Here is a 19,305-nt window from a genome sequence, read left to right as displayed (position 1 = left end):
TTAAAAGAATTGTAAAACGTATTCAAATTGAGAGAAATAATAATAATAATAACCATCAAGATTGTTGGTTCTGGGTTTATTATCAATTTACTTGCGCATTTAGTACAATAGTAACCAATTAAAAGAACTGTTTTAATTGCAGTAAAAGTCCAATATATTGAGCATTGTGCTTTTCAGAAATAAAGCATTTGCTCTTAATTTATAAAACAGCTCTGAAATTGTTTCAGATAATCAGATTTTTATCTTTTTCCAATTAATCTTTCTTTTTTAAAAGGGAAATTTAGTGTTCTAATAACTTGTAGATCAATAACTCTGGAGACGGAAATCCTATAATTATGAAACAGGGCTCCTTCACACTCCCTGTCAGTATGGTGCAACTCTGTAACAGCAGGACAAATTCTAGGAGTGAAAAGGTAATTAATTCCGGGTTATTCTGGCTTCTGACAATATAACCAAATTTACAGCATAACCTGTGGCAGAAAGTCCCCTGGACAGTGGGATTTGGCTCTCCATTGTGATTGGAAAACCTGCGTCACCACTGTGTTTTGGGTAAATGTTTTTATTCACTTCATACAGTAGCATACAGGTATTTAAGAGAAATAAGAGATCAAAGTACATAGTTCTAGTAACTTTGATCATAAAACAGCTGGTGTATGTTTTCCTGAATCTTTACATATTTTACATCTTTTCTGTCTGTAGAATATATAAATGTAGCTGGAAAAATGTTACTTTAATCCAGTTAGCAGAGATTTATCAACAATGATCTTTGTCGATAGTCAGATTCATTATTCCGCTCTTTAAAAACAGTACAGTGCTTTGTACAACAATGGCTTCTTCTCTTACTCAGTTCCTGCTTAGAATACTGTGAAGGTAGTGGGAAGAAGATATAATGATAATGAGGATTCTTAATTTTTTGCATATTATGAATATATGGGATGTCTCTCGGAGTTAGATACTATTCAAGGAGAATACAGCTAGAAGAACCTGGTCCTAAGTAAAGCTAGAAGCCTTTTATTATTTGTGCTTGATTTTTCACACACTAATAAAATTATAATACCAATTTACCTTGCATACTACCCCTATCAAAGTCTTGTTTCCTGTGTCCTTTCCTAAATGTATTCGCCGTTATTTTTTTAAGTACTATTAGAAGTACAGTAAGTATAAATTATTCTACATAGGGTAAGGTTGTGGTCTTCTACAATATGGCACATTATTGTAACCCAGCTTTCCAGTTCCTGATCTAGGACTACAGACCCTCGTTAACTTTTATGTTTAAAGGTAGCAGGATTCCTTTTCTGATTGCCCACCTCACCTTCGCAGGGACACGTGAAGAACAGCAATAAATGAAAGTATCCTAGTGAACAAATAATCAGGACATGTACTCAGCTGAATAGTAACTTTTTACTTAACATTAACACTTATATATTAATAAACACAACCATATAACATTCAACCAATACCATAAGTTAGTTCATTTACAGTTGTATGCTCTGTTTGGAAAGAACCCATATAAATGACAAAGTTCAACATTTTCTGTGTCCAATAAGTCCAACCACACAGAGTCAGTGTTGGGATAATGTATTATTTATCAAATGACTCTGTGGCAGATCAGTCTGCTCTGGGATAGCTGCCCTGCTGACATCCATGTAGCCCCAGTCCCATGGAGGTAATTGGTAGGACAGACACAGTTTGTATATGTTTCTTCTCTCTCCTCCTATTCTGGGTCCAGCTGCCAACACCTTCAAACAAACCATTAGCTTTTACCAGATAGCACAGGGCAGCAGTACATATTCAGGTGATCAGATACATCTAAATCCTACAAAAATGGTTAGTTTCTACTCTCTGTTTAAACAGCAAAATAATCCAGCTCATACAAAATCATTCCTCTAAATACTCTTTAACTCCCAAGCTAAAGAAAGTCATAAGTCATTCTCTCTCTCTCTCTCTCTCTCTCTCTCTCTCTCTCTCTCTATATATATATATATATAAATTTCTTTTGGATTTAAGCTCTTCATTTTGGAAATTAATTTCTTTACAGTTCACAGATCCTCTTTATGGAACTCAGTTGAATAATATGACTGCTCCATGCAAAGACTTCTCCTGTCCCTCTCACAATTCAATGGCATAGGGGCAAGCCACAAAGTTCAAAGAGCCAACATAGGAATACTCTTTAAAGAGTAAAAACTCTTTCCAGGATTACATTAGGCTGTGACAAATTCTCCCCTTTATGCACAATATTACATTGGGTTATTTGTTTAGGTTTATTCAGTCTGGGCGCAGTAGTGCTTACTTGAACAATTTTTCCACAAAGCAGAATTTAAAGGCACTTTCCCGTTGAAAAAAATTCACAGTTGATCACACTGATTGACTTTCAAGATGGCTAAAACTGCTTTCAGGTTTCTTTAAATAAAATTCACCATATTGAAAACCTGGTAGTGTTGCTCAAACTATTACTAGAACAAAATATTTGAAACATATACATAATTTTTCTATCTTAAAAGAAAATTGTTTGCTGAAAGTAGAAATGTTGAGCTCGTCCAAGCAAGAAAGTCAAGTAAGGTTCACCAGAAGGATGAACAGCATTTCTCCCAGATGTCAAATCTATGATGTAAGAATTAACACCATATCAGTTTTCCTGGAGCATTTTCAGGCAGTGCATCACATTCTTAGTGCACTGTCAGAAAGAGAATGTTGGGTAGCAGCGAACACATAATTCAATATGTGTTCAGCTGTGGATTCATCTGCCCTTAGAACTGCAGGGGTTTGTGACACAACTAGCTGTCTTTATTCCAGAATGAAAATGCTGACACATGCAGTGCCTGACCCTGGAAATGCTCTCTACTCGGCAAGTATTCAACATGCCTCCATTGATTTCCACATCAATACTTACGTTTGCTAATACACTTTATAGGGACCTATGCTCATGAGCATTCATTTGTACCACTATGTCAGTGGTTCAGTGAAGTTATTTAATTCTGCAGTCCTTGTGAGTTTGCAAATATCAGCATATGGAAAAGACTCATACAGTACCATCCAGAGAAAGGTTGGAGGGGAACAAAATGAGCAAGTAAGCCCATTAATGAATACAATCAAAGGGAATTACAGAGTTATTGATCTACTTTTAAAGTAGTTTTTAAGTCAATCACATAAATTGGGGAAGAAGAGAAAATATCTAAAGACAGTAGGAAAATAACTAAGACCTTGTGAATTTCATTGTTGATAAAATGCAGGTAAAGCAGGACCAGAGTGGAACTGGCTAATTTAGGCCCCAATCTTGCATATACTTAATTGTATCCTATGAGTCTACTCATGTTTAAAGTTTAGCAAGAACATATGTATTGAAGGATCAGGGCCTGGATTATTACTCAAACATTTTAAAAAATCCTGATTAATTGGGAAAACCTCTGCCAAAAGACTGAAAAACCCTTCAAATGTTGTGCAGAGCTTGAAAAGAAAAAGGTGAAGTGATTCTGGCAATTGCTGTCCAGTTCTTCAAAGCATGGTGCACCCTCAACTCTCATTGAGCTCCACTTAGAGTTGAGAGAGCCCTTTTCCTCGTGGAATCAGACCCAGTATTTAACTTTAATTAATTACACAAAATGGAAGAAATAGAGTAAATCTGTAATCACCCAGCACCAGACAAAGAACAAATCCTTCTAAAATAATCAAGCATTTGAACTAACTGGATAAAGAGGATAAACCAGATATAAAATATCTGGATTTTATTAGACCATTTGATATGATGCCTTTGGTAAGCTTTCCAGAAAAAAAATAATTCAGATTTGGATTGGGTATGAGCACCATGAATTGGCTTGAAGACAAAATTAAAGTCCATAAACAAAGGGTAATAATACCAGCAAAGAGTCATATTAGCATCTTTCATGGCAGAGGGCAGTGATAGATCTACTCTTATTTAAATTCTATATAACGTGTAACTTTAGCGCCCTCGTGGCCAAGATGGAGTGTGCTTTGCAGGCAGCTCTGGCTAAGAGGAGGCGCGCGCAGGAATGCAGCAGGAGAAATTTCTTTTACCCCAGGGGCACCTGAGTGCCCAACCCCCCAGAGTGAACACACACACACACACACAGGAAAAGTACAATTGATATAAGAAAGGGAAATATTTATTTACAGAGAGATGAGAGGAGAAATACAACACGGGAAAATATAGGGGGAGCAGTAGAACAGGGTTGCATTCAAACCAAGGTCCCACGGGCGCAGTGGTAGCACAGTCTGAAAGTGCAGACACCGAGCAATGTGTCTGCACGCAGAGTTCAGGAGTCCTGAGCAAAGTTTTAGTTCAGTGGTGAGTTTTGGGTGTTTCTGGTCGTCTTCGGCACCAGTGAACTTTTTTCCAACAAACCCCTCCGGTGCCCTCTTCTGCCGCTCTCTGCAAAGCCACACAGAGTGACTACCTCCCCACTTAACTATTTAGCAACCTCCCTCCTTGTTCCCAATGCAGGGTTACAAGCCCCAGTACTCACAGCCCCATGCAGCTTTGGGCAGCTATGATACTGGGTCCATATCCGGCCTGTTCTTCTCGGGCGATTCCTCCCTGGCACAGTGCTCCTCTTGGCTCCTGTTCTGGGGTGTCCCCAATCGGCCGCCCTGTCCTTCCCAGGCTTCAGGCAGGTTCTCTGCTGCTTCCTTTGCGAGGGCCTGCAGGCTGCTGCTCTCTCTCCCTCAGAGCTCCAGCACCACCCCCTGGAGTTTCCCTCCTTTTTTCTCACTCTCCTCCTCCCCCCCTAGGAAAAAAGATTTAAAGTGGCTCTCTAAACCCCAAAGGGGTTACACATGGAAGAATAAATTAAAATAATATTAATGAAGGGCCAAATTATATCTTTTAATGAGATAGCCCACCAGAATAGGAGAATGGCTTGGCACCATATGTGTAAGATGTTTTGATTAATAGAATTAAACAGAGTAAGCAAGCCCAACACCAGTATGCTTAGGCTATATGTTCTATACAGAGAGTCTAAAATACACATCTTTACATATCAAATCTTTTCTAAACAGCAGAGAAATTTCAGGCTTTCTTTATTCTATAAAGCCAAGAAAGAAGTTTCAGTTCTGAGAGTGAAAACTGTGAATTGGATCTAGTAAGCATCTGAGCCAAAGCCCATTGAAGTCAATTGAAAGACTCCTCTTGATTTTAGTATGTTTTAGAACAAAACCTAAATGCATGGAATTCGAACTATGAATCTGAATTCATTAAGTACACCATTTATTGCCTTTCACTAAGACCAGTCCAGGTATGTTGATATATCAGACTAGCTAGATGATTGATGCCAATCAAGTTCAACCCTGTTGCAAAAAAAAAAAAAAAAATGGACCCTAGAAAGTACAGACAATAGGATAATTAAATATATATAGGTGAGTATGTAATACAGAATCATCCTTCCAGATTTAATCAAGAGAATGGGTAACCAAAAATGACAGTCCAACGGATAGAAAATGGAAAAAGTCAAGATGAGTTTTCAACATGTAAATTTTACTATCAAAGAAGCTACTCAATCTAAACAAAACTGTATATTATCTATCTAATCTGTTAAATCTATGTCTAGTACAGTATTTATAGAGCATCAGTCAATGCAGTATCTATATTACAAACACAGAATACACATTAGAATAAAAAATTGAAAGTGGAGTCTACTCTTGCCATCCTATGGTTTGATGCCTGACATGCAGATGTTTTTCCTCTTCTTCCTAATTTTTTCCTTTGTTTTTCTCTTCCACTAATCTTTCTTCATATTTTGCTTTTCCAGGTAGGATTCTCTGAATAAGTAGATTTTCTGTCAAGCTCTGAAAATGTTCACATGAGATCTCATTAATAAATTCCATTAATTATTTTTAAATGCTTCATTGTCTCATCTCTACAGATGTGGTTGGTAGGACTTTTTTTTTTTATTGGTTTGTAGCCTTTTGTATGGAATGTAATCCACTGTTGTATAATAGTAAACATGCAACATTCCAAATAAATGCTAAGGTGATGATATGAAATGTAGAAAATATGTTTTAAACTGCTGTAATATAAGTGTTTTAAAAATAGTGCTGCAAGGAATTGGTGGTAGCAAGCTATTAATACTCTAAAGTACATCTGATAATTAACCTTTAGAAGCTGTAGCCCACTGAATGTAAATTAAGTTAATTATAGCTATTTAGGCATCTACCTGAGTATTCCCAAATGGGAAAAAGAGTTCAGGCCAACCATTAAGTATCATCTATGTGCATTACCTTGAGATTCAGGTCCTGTAGCTTTAGATATAGTTTTATTGCGCAATTTTCATGATAAAAGTAAATAGCCTGGCAGCTTTCAGAGTATCCACACAAGGATAAGAGATTGCTGTGGTCCATAGAAGGCTGAGACTACCTTTTCTGGTAGTCTCTGGAAGATTACTGTCTTGGTAATATTCTAGTTCATCTTAAATTAATTTATATTTTCTTTTAAAAAGTAAAGTTTTGCTTTTAACAGGTATTTAATTTCAATCTAATTATTTGTATGCATATTTGACTAAAGGGGAGAGTATAAAAATATTGACTAAGGGCTTGAGCCAAAAACCACTGAACTCAATGGGAGTCTCTCCATGATCTTATGGTCATTGAAATCATTGGCAAAACTCTGATTGACTTCATTGCATATTGGATTGGGCTTTTAGAAGCAGATTCTTCCACCCATAATCACACGGGACGAAATTCTGGCCCTAAGAAAGTCAACTGAACTTTCATCATTGATTTCAGTAAGGCCATGATTTCGTGCAGAGTAATATGTTCTTCATGCCCTCACTGATGTCTACTGGAATCTTACATGGTAAAGGCACTTCTCGGCTCAATAAGAAAGATCGACTCTTTTCCTGCTGAGTAATCACCAGCAGAATGATGCTTCATTGGCTAGAGGTTTGAGATTTTAGACAGGATTCATCAACACATGAATGGTTAGTAGCATTTGTTTTAATTTAAAGATTTTTGTCATATTAAAATATTATATCTGATCACTGAGTATCTATATTCCTTATAAAAAATGGCCTATTCAGAATACAGCTTAGATATCTGAATAACACAATTTGTTAGTTATAATTTGGGAATTAAAATGTGTTGGTCAGATCTTAAGAGCCAAAATGTTTAAGCACAAATTTCATCATTTCTTAAAAAATAATGAACAGGGAAATAATATATTACCTTTGGATTATGGATCACTTTTAGCAAAATAGTGACTTGTAAATTGTGGTGTACCAATCACTTCTGACTACAATTGTGCTCTTCAGAATCCAGGGGCACTAATTTTACTTCAAGATCAAAGCAGTGTAAATCTAACAGAGTATATTTGGTTTCTGGTGTTTCAGATGCCTTTTCCCTACTTTCAGGAAAAAGTGTCATGAAATTAATCTTTGTTAATATTTTGAAGTTTCAAGATCAAGGTGAAGCCTTAAACATCCGTCAATAACAATAAGATTTCTTTATGTATTGCTACATCAGTGGGTGCTAGGAGATGTAATTTAACATTTTCAAGATCCATCCTGGCTGGAACCCAACACAAAGACATTGTTGCTAAGGTGTTATTCCCTGGGGTATCAAAGTGTCAGTTCTAAGAAGATCTCATTCAAGTCTCTCCCAAACACCCATTTATTTCAGGAACAAAACAAAAAAAAAAGAAACAATAATATTTCTTATAGGGTGAGTTAGTATAGTGACGAGTATATTTAGGTTGCCTAACACTTTTCATGATAAAAGATTATCTATGTATTTATTTTGAGAAACTCTTAGCGCCTCCATTATTTACAGCAGACTTCTGAAATTCAGCAGAAAGAAACTCCTCGAGCTAGAGAGACTTTTGCTTTATCCCATGAAATTCTATTAAAAAAATCACCATTTATCTTCTCTCCCTGGCACTTCCCAGAAGAATTTTGGGAGTATCACTGAGCATGAAGGTTCTAAGAAGCTGGGCTCACACTGCCGCCAAAGCAGTAGCAGCAGCATATGCTGCACTGGTAATGCTGTCAGAGCACCCACAGAAAGAAGGGGATGGAAGACAGGCAAGTGAGGCCCAATCTCCCCCTGTGGGGACACCATATGGGGCAGTAGTTCCAGCCTCAAGGGGAGGGAGAAAACCAACGATACAAGGCTTCCTCTGACCACCCCTTGACCCAGAACATGGTACCAATAGCTCCTTCACCACTTTGGGATCAGCAAGTTTCTCATGTACTGCCTTATGTAGCCAAGTAGCAGTAAGGTATGCAGTAGTGCTGATAATTTAGGGTTCAAAACCTGATGATGATCTGCAATTGGAGGTCGTTGCAGATACACAATAATATAACTTGTTATTGTTTTCCTTTAAAAAAGTTTCAGGAATATTATTTATGTTTCAAAGACAAGCACTTGAAAGTTGGAAATGCCAGATTTAGGGTTGTCTGTTCAATTTCTTCCCTTTGTGCACATTCATTATGATACAGCATTTAATTACATGAACAACTCTTTCCCCACAGGACCTTGCTTTATTCAGTGCACAAGATGGACACACATTGGTGCAGAGTTAAGGCTGCTTGGGCAACCATAAACCTGGCACCTCCTAAGGTTGAGTACTTGACATTCCAACGAAAATGACATTCTTTTAACTGAACTTTTTGTATGTAACATATAAAATGACCAGACAAAGCACCTGATCTCATTGCTGTAATCCTTGTCCTTCCTAGGGCCATTTCCTATCTATTTTGTTACTACCACTTGTTGTAGTAAGATGAGGCCCTGAAACATAAACTCTTGTTTCAGAGGCCCAGTCTGAGGCCTGAAGCCTGAACCAAAGTACTTCCAGGCATTGCTAAGCAAAAGCTGGGCTGTGAGCCAGAGGCAGGCCTCACTCGCAGAAGTTGGCGAGAAGAGGGTTGTTAGAAGCAGGTGCATTCACATATAAGTGCTAATAAGAGGAACTTGTGCCAAAATGGCACCTGGACATCCCAATACAAGGTCACTCCACAGACATAACAAGGAACAGGCAGGTGCATCTTAAAGACAGCGTCAAAAGGACAGCATGATGGATAGATCTGTTTGTTTGAAACAACATGATCAAAGGGGGAGACAGCACCCTAATGAGCCAAGGGGCTGTACCTCAATACGTCAGTAGGGATGAGTAATCTGTCCTGTAACTGTATAAAAGTAGGTCCCGGAGTGCGCATCTTCGTCTGGCCTAGGGGGCAGTGGAAAGTCCCGCCACTGACTGAGCTGGTTCATTGCCAGGGGGCACAAATTCGTAGTATGTCTTGTAGCGTCTACAGGAAACTATTACTGTGCTTCGTTTGACAATAAACCTGGCTCGGGTTCCTTCATACCTTACTAGAGTCTGTGGTCATTGGGGGTTCTCTCGGGGTCTGCTGTGTCAGCTATCTGCGCAGAGCTGGGGCAGCACACAGAGGGAACACGCACGCAGCCGACTGTTATCATCATCGAACAAGAGCAGAGCACCACACCGGTAGCTACTGACAGCACTTCTTTTGTTGTATCAAAAATTGGAAATTAAGCTCTTCACTGTAGCAACTGTTTCTATCTGTGCTGTAATATCTACAACTTTTGGATGCAATACTGCTATTGATAATAAAGGGCTAGATCCTGGAACTCTGCCAATTTACACATGCTGAGGATCACTACCGATAATTGCATTTGCCCAACAGCCCGCCATGTATATCTATAACTTAATCTGTAGAAAATCTAAATGTAAACATTATATTAGAAATTAATTACAAAACAGAAGAATAGCTACCACTATGTGTATAGATGCTAATATCACAAGTATCTTCTGTTTCCTCATCCATGTGAATTAAAGGGTCATGCTACCTCTTCTTCTTCTTCTTCTTCAGCTATTCCTCGATACGAGAATGATGTCTGCCAAGGGGGTTCATTGGTGAGTTTTTAAGTGGCTGAGGAGCATAATTCTTGTCCTGCCACAGAAGTGACAAGTGTAATCTTGGAGGAGACATAGTTGTTGACTGGAGTGTTGTGCCCTTTTTTCCTCCTTTGTCACTTCTCTGTCTCATGAGCACAACTGTTCTCCTCAAAGTGAGCTGTGACTTGGTGTATGGTGTGGCGCCACTGTGTTCTGTTCCACGCCAAGTCCTCCCAGTTTGTTGGGTTGATGCCTCCCTTTTTAAGATGTACTTTCAGTATGTCTTTGAAACACTTCTGCTGCCCTCTGAAAGCCCTTCTTCCCTGACATAACTAAGAGAAGAGTAGGTGCTTAGGGAGGTGAGTTTCAGGCATATGTACAGTGGCCAGCCCAGCAGAATTGGTGTTTCATGACCTGCGCTTCTATACTGCTGATGTTGGCTGAAGAGAGAATGCGGAGATTAGTGCGTCAGTCTTCCCAGCTGATCCTGAGACTCCTCCTGAGGCAGCGCTGCTGGAACCACTTTAGCCACTTTAGATGACATCTGTAGGTTACCCAGGTCTCACACCCATAGAGAAGGGTGGGGATGACAACTGCCTTGTAAATCAGGATCTTGGTACCTGTTCGTAGATCCCTATCATTGAAGACTTGTTTGAGTAGTCTTCCAAAAGATGTGCTGGCACAACAGATCCTGTATTCAATTTCTGTGTCAATGCTGGCTGTTTGGCAAAGGTGGCTGCCAAGGTACGGAAAATGGTCCACATTTTCCAGGGGTTCTCTGCTGATGGTGATTTGTGGAGTACGAAGAGTAGTTTGTGCAGGTGAGGGCTGATAGAGTACCTTGGTTTTCCCGATGTTGAGAGATAGAGACCCAGGCTGTGATAGTCATCTGAAAAAGAGTTAGGGTACTTTGCAGGTTGGACTCTGTGTGTGCAAGCATGACACAGTCGTCTTCATACTGAAGGTCACTGATACCAATTCTTGTTATCTTAGATTTTATTTGGAGGCATCGGAGATTGAGGAATTGGCCATCCATACGATACTCAATCCCGATTCTGTCAGGAAGGCAGTCGCGGATGAGAATCAGGATCATGGCAAGGTAAATGGAGAAGAGTGTTGGAGCAATAACACAACCCTGCTTGACACCAGTGTGAATGGTGAATGGTTCGGTCTCTGAGCCATTGCACAAAATGGTGACAGTCATCCCATCATGGAGTAGTCTGATGCTGGAAATGAATTTCTGTGGACAGCCAAACCTACACAGCACCTTCCATAGGGCATCACAATTGATAGAGTCGAAGGCCTTGGTTGGGTTGATGAATGCAATGAACAGTTCCTGGTGTGGCTCTCTGCACTTCACCTGAATCTGTCATGCAACAAAGATCATGTCAGTTATGCCTCGGGATGGCCTGAAGCCACAATGTGATTCGGGAAGGAGTTCCTCAGCAAGGGGGAGGAGATAGTTTAGTAGGATCCAGGAAAAAATCTTTCCTGCGATGGAGAGGAGAGCAATACCTCTATAGTTCCCGCACAAAGATTTGTCCCCTTTCTTGAATATTGTAACAATGTTAGCGTTCTTAAAGTCAGGTGAAATTTCTTTGCAGGTCCATATTTTGTTGAGGAGTTGGCAACGTTTGTGCTGGAGCATTGTTCCATCAGCTTTAAAAACCTGGGCTGGGATGCCATCTGGGCCTGGTGCCTTGTGATTTTTTGTCTGAGTGATAGCATGCCAGACTTCCTCAAAAGATGGGGATCAGCAAGGTGTTCCATTGCTGAGCATTGTGGAATAAACTCAATGGTATCTTCAGAGACCATGGATTCATGGTTTAGCAGGCTCTCAAAGTGCTCCTTCCAGAGTTGTTTAATGGGCTACATTGTCCATTGTGGGGAGGGATAGCTCAGTGTTTTGAGCATTGGCCTGCTAAACCCAGGGTTGTGAGTTCAATCCTTGAGAGGGCCACCTAGGGATCTTAGTGAAGGCAGGAGGCTGGACCTGATGACCTTTCAAGGTCCCTTCCAGTTCTAGGAGATAGGATATCTCCATTAATTTAAATATATATATATATATATATATATATATATTGTCCTTGAGGAGGGTGGAGCCATCCTGAGAATGTAAGGGGGTTGGGTCTTTGGAGCTTGGCCCATATATAGCTTCTGTTGCTTGAAAGAAGCTTCTCATGTCATCCTGGTCTACCAAACCCTCAGAGGCCTTCTCTTGCCACCACTTGTTTTTGATGTCACATAGCTTCCTTTGGACTTTGGCTTTAAGCAGGTGCTAAGCCTCATGTTTTCGTTTGTTAGAGGAATCATTTTGCCAGTTACAAAATGCATTTCTTTTCTGTTGAATTAATAGTAGGATTTCCTTGTTGTTTTCATCAAACCAGACTTGGTGCCAATGAGTGGAATATCCTATGGTTTCAGCACATGCATTGTGAATGATGTTTTTAAGTTGATCCCAGTGCTCTTGAATGTCAATGATGTTGTCAGGCAGGTTAGAGAGATTCTCAGACAGATGTTGCTGGAATGTCTTGCAGCTGGCTTGGTCTTGAAGTGCTTTGACATTGTACTGCTTTCGCTTAGTCTTTGGGTGTTTGCGGTGTGTTGGAGCAAGCTGCAGGTACATGACTGATCTTACTAATCAATGATCTGTCCAACAGTGATCAGTATCTCTTATAGCTTGTGTTATACGGATGTAAGTATAGTCTCGGGCTCTGACTAAAACATAGTCAAGGAGGTGCCAGTTTTGGACTGAGGATGTTTTCAGGTGGTCTTAAATGTGTTACTCTGTCTAAAGATGGTATTTGTGATGAGCAGATCATGCTCCACACATTTGCTGAGGAGGAGAATAACATTGGGGTTTACATTTCTCACCCCTTCTTTGCCTATTGTGCCTCTCCAGAGTTGAGAATCTCGTCCGACTCTGGCATTGAAATCTCCCAGGAGGATGAATTTGTCTGCCTTAGGTGTGGTTGTTAGGACTGCATCAAAAGTTCTATAACACTGCTCCTTATTGTCTTCCTCATCATTAAGTGTTGGGGCGTATGCGCTGATGATGTGGCATAGTGGTTATTGCTAAGCTTGAGCTGAAGAGTCATGAGAGGCTCATTGATCCCCAAGGGAAGCTCCAAAAGCTGACTGACAGTCTTATTTTTGATGGCAAAGTCAATCCTGTGAATGCGTCTCTCTTCAGGTGGTTTTCCTTTCCAAAAGAAGGTGTAGCCACCTCCATCCTCTTTTAATTGGCCATCATCGGCCCAGCGGGTCGCACTAAGAGCTGTGATGTCAATGTTGAGTCTTGCCAGTTCTCTGGCAATTATGGCAGTACTTCTTTCCGGGTATTCACTGTGCTGAGAGTCCATAAGGGTGCGGACATTCCAGGTGGCGAAATTCATTATCTTATATCTCGTTTCGTCCGCGGAGTTGAGTGATCCCACTGGATATGGCCATCTAGTTGGAAGAGTATGAGACAGACTGAGTTTGGGGACACCTTTTCTAGCCCCCTCCCCATTTGGGGTGAGCAGAGGGAATCATGAAAAGGCCTGCTCAGTCACAGCCACTGCTGTCAAAATGCACGTCTGTCTCAACCAAGCACAAAATGACCATCACACGGCTGCCGCCGGCATGCAGACTTGTGACTAAAGACTCCCAGAGATCACTGCTCCTGTCTTCACCACCACTCGTCCATTGCAGCAGGACTTTGTGTGGGTGTGAACCCTTTGGCAGAGGCCTGCACATGAAATCTTTTAACATGGAGAAACCAGTGCACAGGCGGTAAGCACATGAAACTTGACAGGAGGAAAACCCTGATCCAAGACAACCAGGGGCATCCCTCCTACTGCAGCCCTTATCTGCCTTCACAACCGCAGAGTACGAGAAGGTCCTCTAGAGCTGCCCACTCCACCACTGGAGTCTTTTGAAGTTTGGATCATGGTTAGTCAGGAGCCTCACCTCAGATCTGCTCGCCAAGGGGGACCCTACCAGGAGTATAAAATCTCCGGATGATATAGCTCTGAGGGTCTGTAGCCCACGCAAGCCTCTCCTCCATGACAGGTTCTTGGTCCATCAGAGAAGGGTCCTGCTCCATAATCACCCCTGGGCAAGGCACCTTCTTCACTTCACCATGCTCAGCATTTCCCCGTCTGGTGGGGGGAGGGGTCCTGGAATAAATCATTCACACTCCAGAGATCTTTTCCCCCCTTCACTTGGGTTTTATTTTTGACTATTTACAAGGTGGGCCTCAGGTTTGCCCAAGCAATATTCTCCAGGCAAACAAAAAGAAACAAGTTCAAAACACAAAAAGGAAATAGCTCTTCCTGCCCCCTCTCTGGGGGGTTACCTTATTATGCTAGCCTCTGGGTGCCAGTCTTTCCCCAAAGAAAGTTGGCTTGGCTGCTTCCTCTATAAGGGATTGGGGGGTTTCTACCCAGGATAAACCTTTTCTCCCTACTGCCACTAGCCCTGCCATAGCTTAGCTCTCCTCCTCTTTTTCACCAGAAGAGGGGGTTTTTAAAGGTCACACACAGCCCTTAATTGGACTCATGTGTCCCTAGCTGACCTGATGTAACTATTTTCAGCCCCTGGGGGAAAAGAGCCTTTAGCATTCTAGGCCTGATATATCTTCCTTCACCAATCTTTTGTGGGTCTGGAGCTGCTGCTGCTGGGCCCAGAGCACCCTCTTCAGCATTCACGTGGGCCAGACCCCCCTACCCCTGCTACCTCACTGGCTGGTGGCCTGCCTGGTTGCTGCTGCTTCCCAGGGAGCCTTGCAGGCCTGCTCCCCAGAGGGGGAGTGAGGGACCCGCCACTGACTTTGTTACCACCTGCAGGGTCTCTCCTGGCTGGCTGCTGCTGCTGAGGAGCTTGCTGTTGGTGCGAGGAGGAGGGAGAGGAGCTGCACAGGTTGGACCATCTGGACCTACTGCAGAACATTGTAGAAGACATTGGAAGACAATGCTTTGTATTTTGTATGGATTCAAAGCTGAAAGAGTGTTATAATGTTTTCCCTTCTACTGGTTTTCCAATATTTATGATGTATTCTCATTTTTAATGAGCTTGAAACAAAACTCTATAGTACCACATTACTACTTTTTCAAATAGCTGTTTAATATGTGCACTTCCTATTTATTGTAACAGTGCTTTTAATTAAAAGTGCTGGGCTGTTTATATTTTTGAAGGACACAATTGCTCTGAAAGATTTGTTTTGAAAAAAGAGAGCAAAAGGATCCATTCACATGGACTCATTTACATGAACTTGGCAAGAAGATATAAAGAAAGGAAAAGACAATCATATTTGGGGCTTTTCAATATTAAAATACTTCTTCATAAGTAACATATTGAAAGTGATGTTAGGAGACTTTGCAATTTTATTTTATTTTTTTGCTGCCCAGTTTGCATTACTCCCACCTAATATTGATATTTATCCTCTTTGCTATGTACAATTAACTCCACAATTCATGTCATACTCTATATATGTAGTTTCTGAAAGCAATAATCCCCCTCTTTTTTTTTGTAGTAAACTAGAAAGTATTTTATTCTATGTTTAATGAGTTGGTATTAGAATATGAAAATATCACCATGTCACCACGGGTTCAAACAAGCCTAGATAGTTCATTACACATTAATTGTTGGGACTAGATGATGTGGTGGTCCTTTCTGGCCTTAAAATCAATGACTGTATGACCAGTCGGTAGTACATACCTGTCTACATCACAGTTGCACTAAGTAACTTTGTTTGGGGTAGACTCAGATGAGGCAGCTTCTCAAGGATTTCATGGTCATGACTGAACTAACTTCTTGCTCTAGAGATATTCTCTCTATTACCGTGTTGAGGCCTATTTGTGGGATAATGAAGGTTTCTTCAAACTATCTCTGTTCACACTGTACCTGTTCTGTAAACTGAAAGCTTTCTAGTTATTAAGCTGCAAAATTTCATGAGCACCATCTACATATCAAAATTAGAAATAATTATATTAAATATTAGAAATAATAGTATTAGATATCATAAATTTATCAAAAGAAAAGCTGACATGAATGTACCCTCTTGAAATATGTGGCAAACTTTTACACTTCTCTTCCCACTATATTGTCCTCTTTCCATGATGAAATAACATTCCTAGTCATTTTAAAGTGTTCAAATTAAGTGTAAAAATGTAATAAGAAAAGCCAAAAAGGAGTGTGAAGAACAGCTAGCCAAAAACCCAAAAGGTAATAACAATTTTTTTTTTAAAGTACATCAGAAGCAGGAAGCCTGCTAAACAACCAGAGGGGCCTCTGGACGATTGAGATACAAAAGGAGTACTTAAAGATGATGTAGTCATTGAAGAGAAACAAAATGAATTCTTTGCTTCAGTCTTCAGGCTGAGGAGGTTAGGGCGATTCCCAAACCTGAGCCATCCTTTGTAGGTCACAAATCTGAGGAATTGTCACAGATTGAAGCATCACTAGAGGAGGTTTTGAAATTAATTGATAAACTTAACAGTAATAAGTCACCGGGATCAGATGGCATTCACCCAAGAGTTCTGAAAGAACTCAAATGTGAAATTGCGGAACTATTAACTATGGTTTGTAACCTGTCCTTTAAATCAGCTTCTGTACCAGATAACTGGAAGATAGCTAATGTAACGCCAATATTTAAAAAGGGCTCTAGAGGTGATCCCGGCAATTACAGACCAGTAAGTCTAACGTCAGTACCAGGCAAATTAGCTGAAACAATGGTAAAGAATAAAATTGTCAGAACATAGAAGAACATAAATTGTTGGGCAAAAGTCAGCATGGTTTCTGTAAAGGGAAATCATGTCTTACTAATCTATTAGAGTTCTTTGAAGGGGTCAACAAACATATGGACAAGGGGGATCCAGTGGACATAGTGTAGATTTAGATTTAGATTTCCAGAAAGCTTTGACAAGGTCCCTCACAAAAGGCTCTTATGTAAATTAAGTTGTCATGGGATAAGAGGGAAGATCCTTTCATGGATTGAGAACTGGTTAAAAGACAGGGAACAAAGGGTAGGAATAAATGGTAAATTTTCAGAATGGAGAGGGATAACTAGTGGTGTTCCCCAAGAGTCAGTCCTAGGACCAATCCTATTTAACTTATTCATAAATGATCTGGAGAAAGGGGTAAACAATGACATGGCAAAGTTTGCAGATGATACTAAACTGCTCAAGATAGTTAAGACCAAAGCAGATTGTGAAGAACTTCAAAAAGATCTCACAAAACTAAGTGAATGAGCAACAAAATGGCAAATGAAATTTAAAGTGAATAAATGTAAAGTAATGCACATTGGAAAAAATAACCCCAACTATACATACAATATGATGGGGACTAATTTAGCTACAACTAATCAGGAAAGAGATCTTGGAGTCATCGTGGGTATTTCTCTGAAGATGTCCACGCAGTGTGCAGCAGCAGTCAAAAAAGCAAACAGGATGTTAGGAATCATTACAAAAGGGATACAGAATAAGATGGAGAATATCTTATTGCCCTTATATAAATCCATGGTACGCCCACATCTTGAATACTGCATACAGATGTGGTGTCCTCATCTCAAAAAAGATATACTGGCATTAGAAAAGGTTCAGAGAAGGGCAACTAAAATGATTAGGGGTTTGGAACGGGTCCCATATGAGGAGAGATTAAAGAGGCTAGGACTTTTCAGCTTGGAAAAGAGGAGACTAAGGGGGATATGATAGAGGTATATAAAATCATGAGTGGTGTGGAGAAAGTGAATAAGGAAAAGTTATTTACTTGTTCCCATAATATAAGAACTAGGAGCCACCAAATGAAATTAATTGGCAGCAGGTTTAAAACAAATAAAAGGAAGTTCTTCTTCACAGAGTGCACAATCAATCTGTGGAACTCCTTGCCTGAGGAGGTTGTGAAGGCTAGGACTATAACAGGGTTTAAAAGGGAACTGGATAAATTCATGGAGGTTAAGTCCATTAATGGCTATTAGCCAGGATGGGTAAGGAATGGTGTCCCTAGCCTCTGTTTGTCAGAGGGTGGAGATGGATGGCAGGAGAGAGATCACTTGGTCATTGCCTGGTGGGTTCACTCCCTCTGGGGTACCTGGCATTGGTCACTGTCAGTAGACAGGATACTGGGCTAGATGGACCTTTGGTCTGACCCAATATGGCCTTTCTTATGTTCTTATGACTTCATGACCTGTGACTAAATCTTTCTATTCTGGAATACTAGCACCTCCAGCATATTTGAAGCAGCAGATCTATAGGTAACCTGCTTTTTCATATAGTGTATTGGCTCTTATTTTGTTTATTAAAGATCAACCCCATTTTTATCAATTGGTTTACTCTTAGAATCATAGATTATTAGGGTTGGAAGGGACCTCACGAGGTCATTTAGTCCAACCCCCTGCTCAAAGCCGGACCAATCCCCAAATCCCTAAATGGCACCCTCAAGGATTGAACTCACAACCCTGGGTTTAGCAGGCTATCCCTCCCCCCTCTTATGAGTCAGGTGATCAGAATTTGGCCCTGAAAGTTAACAGAACAGAGGGGAAAGAGAGGAAGAGGGGAGAAAACTTGACTTTGAAGTATCTTGTCTTTGTTTATATTACTGAAGCCAATAAAAGTTGAGGCATTCAGGACCTTGCAGGAAGAACTCAGCATCTCTCTGGGTCAGGCCTTTGGTTAGATATAAAACTGACTATTACTTCTCTAGGGCTAATCCAATCTTCCTTAGTCTAGATCAACTTTTAAAGCTTTCCCATAAGGTACAGTGCCACTCAAATTCACTTCAGGTGAAACAAAATTTGCCAGTTCTATTTTAAAAACACACCAGCTGTGACAGTTCTGTTGTGAACATCAGCAGTATGCTGACACTGCATTACTAAAATGAATGAGACCTGACACATGGAGAAGTCCCAGGTTGCTGCTCCACATAAAATTGGCTCTTATTCAGGTTTCTTTTTTTTCTTTGGGAAAATAAGTGCCACTATTAATAGCAACATTGTAATCTGCCCTGGCATTTTAATACCTGCTTAAACCCCTCTGATTTTGTCAGAAATTAATGGAAGACATCTTGCTGAGCAACAACTCTTGGCATTGTGCTGGTAAGGGTCCTATTCCTTTTTTACTTTAGTGATGTTAGTGGTTTTAATACAAAACAACCTATAGCATCAGAGTGGGGTCAATTGTCTTATTATAAGAAATTGTTCATGTTCTACCATATGTGTGAAGGACACAGTCTGTGTAATTGCAATCTCTTTAGTGGAGAATTTTCATCAGCTGATCTATAAGTTACCATTAGAATGTTGAATGAATTAGAGCTGAATGAACTTCTGTCTTTCACAGCATGACAACCTGTTTCAGGACAAAAGAAAAAAGAACTGAGAAAATATCTTTGCATTTAGTGACATCTCACCAATTGATAGAACATTTGCGATTTTACGTGTTCTTCCAAAATTGTTGCATGGC

The sequence above is a fragment of the Emys orbicularis genome, chromosome 2 (assembly GCF_028017835.1).
Source record: "Emys orbicularis isolate rEmyOrb1 chromosome 2, rEmyOrb1.hap1, whole genome shotgun sequence".
Taxonomy (NCBI): domain Eukaryota; kingdom Metazoa; phylum Chordata; order Testudines; family Emydidae; genus Emys; species Emys orbicularis.
The sequence above is the reverse complement of the archived record's forward strand: the minus strand, read 5'-3'. Positions refer to the sequence as shown.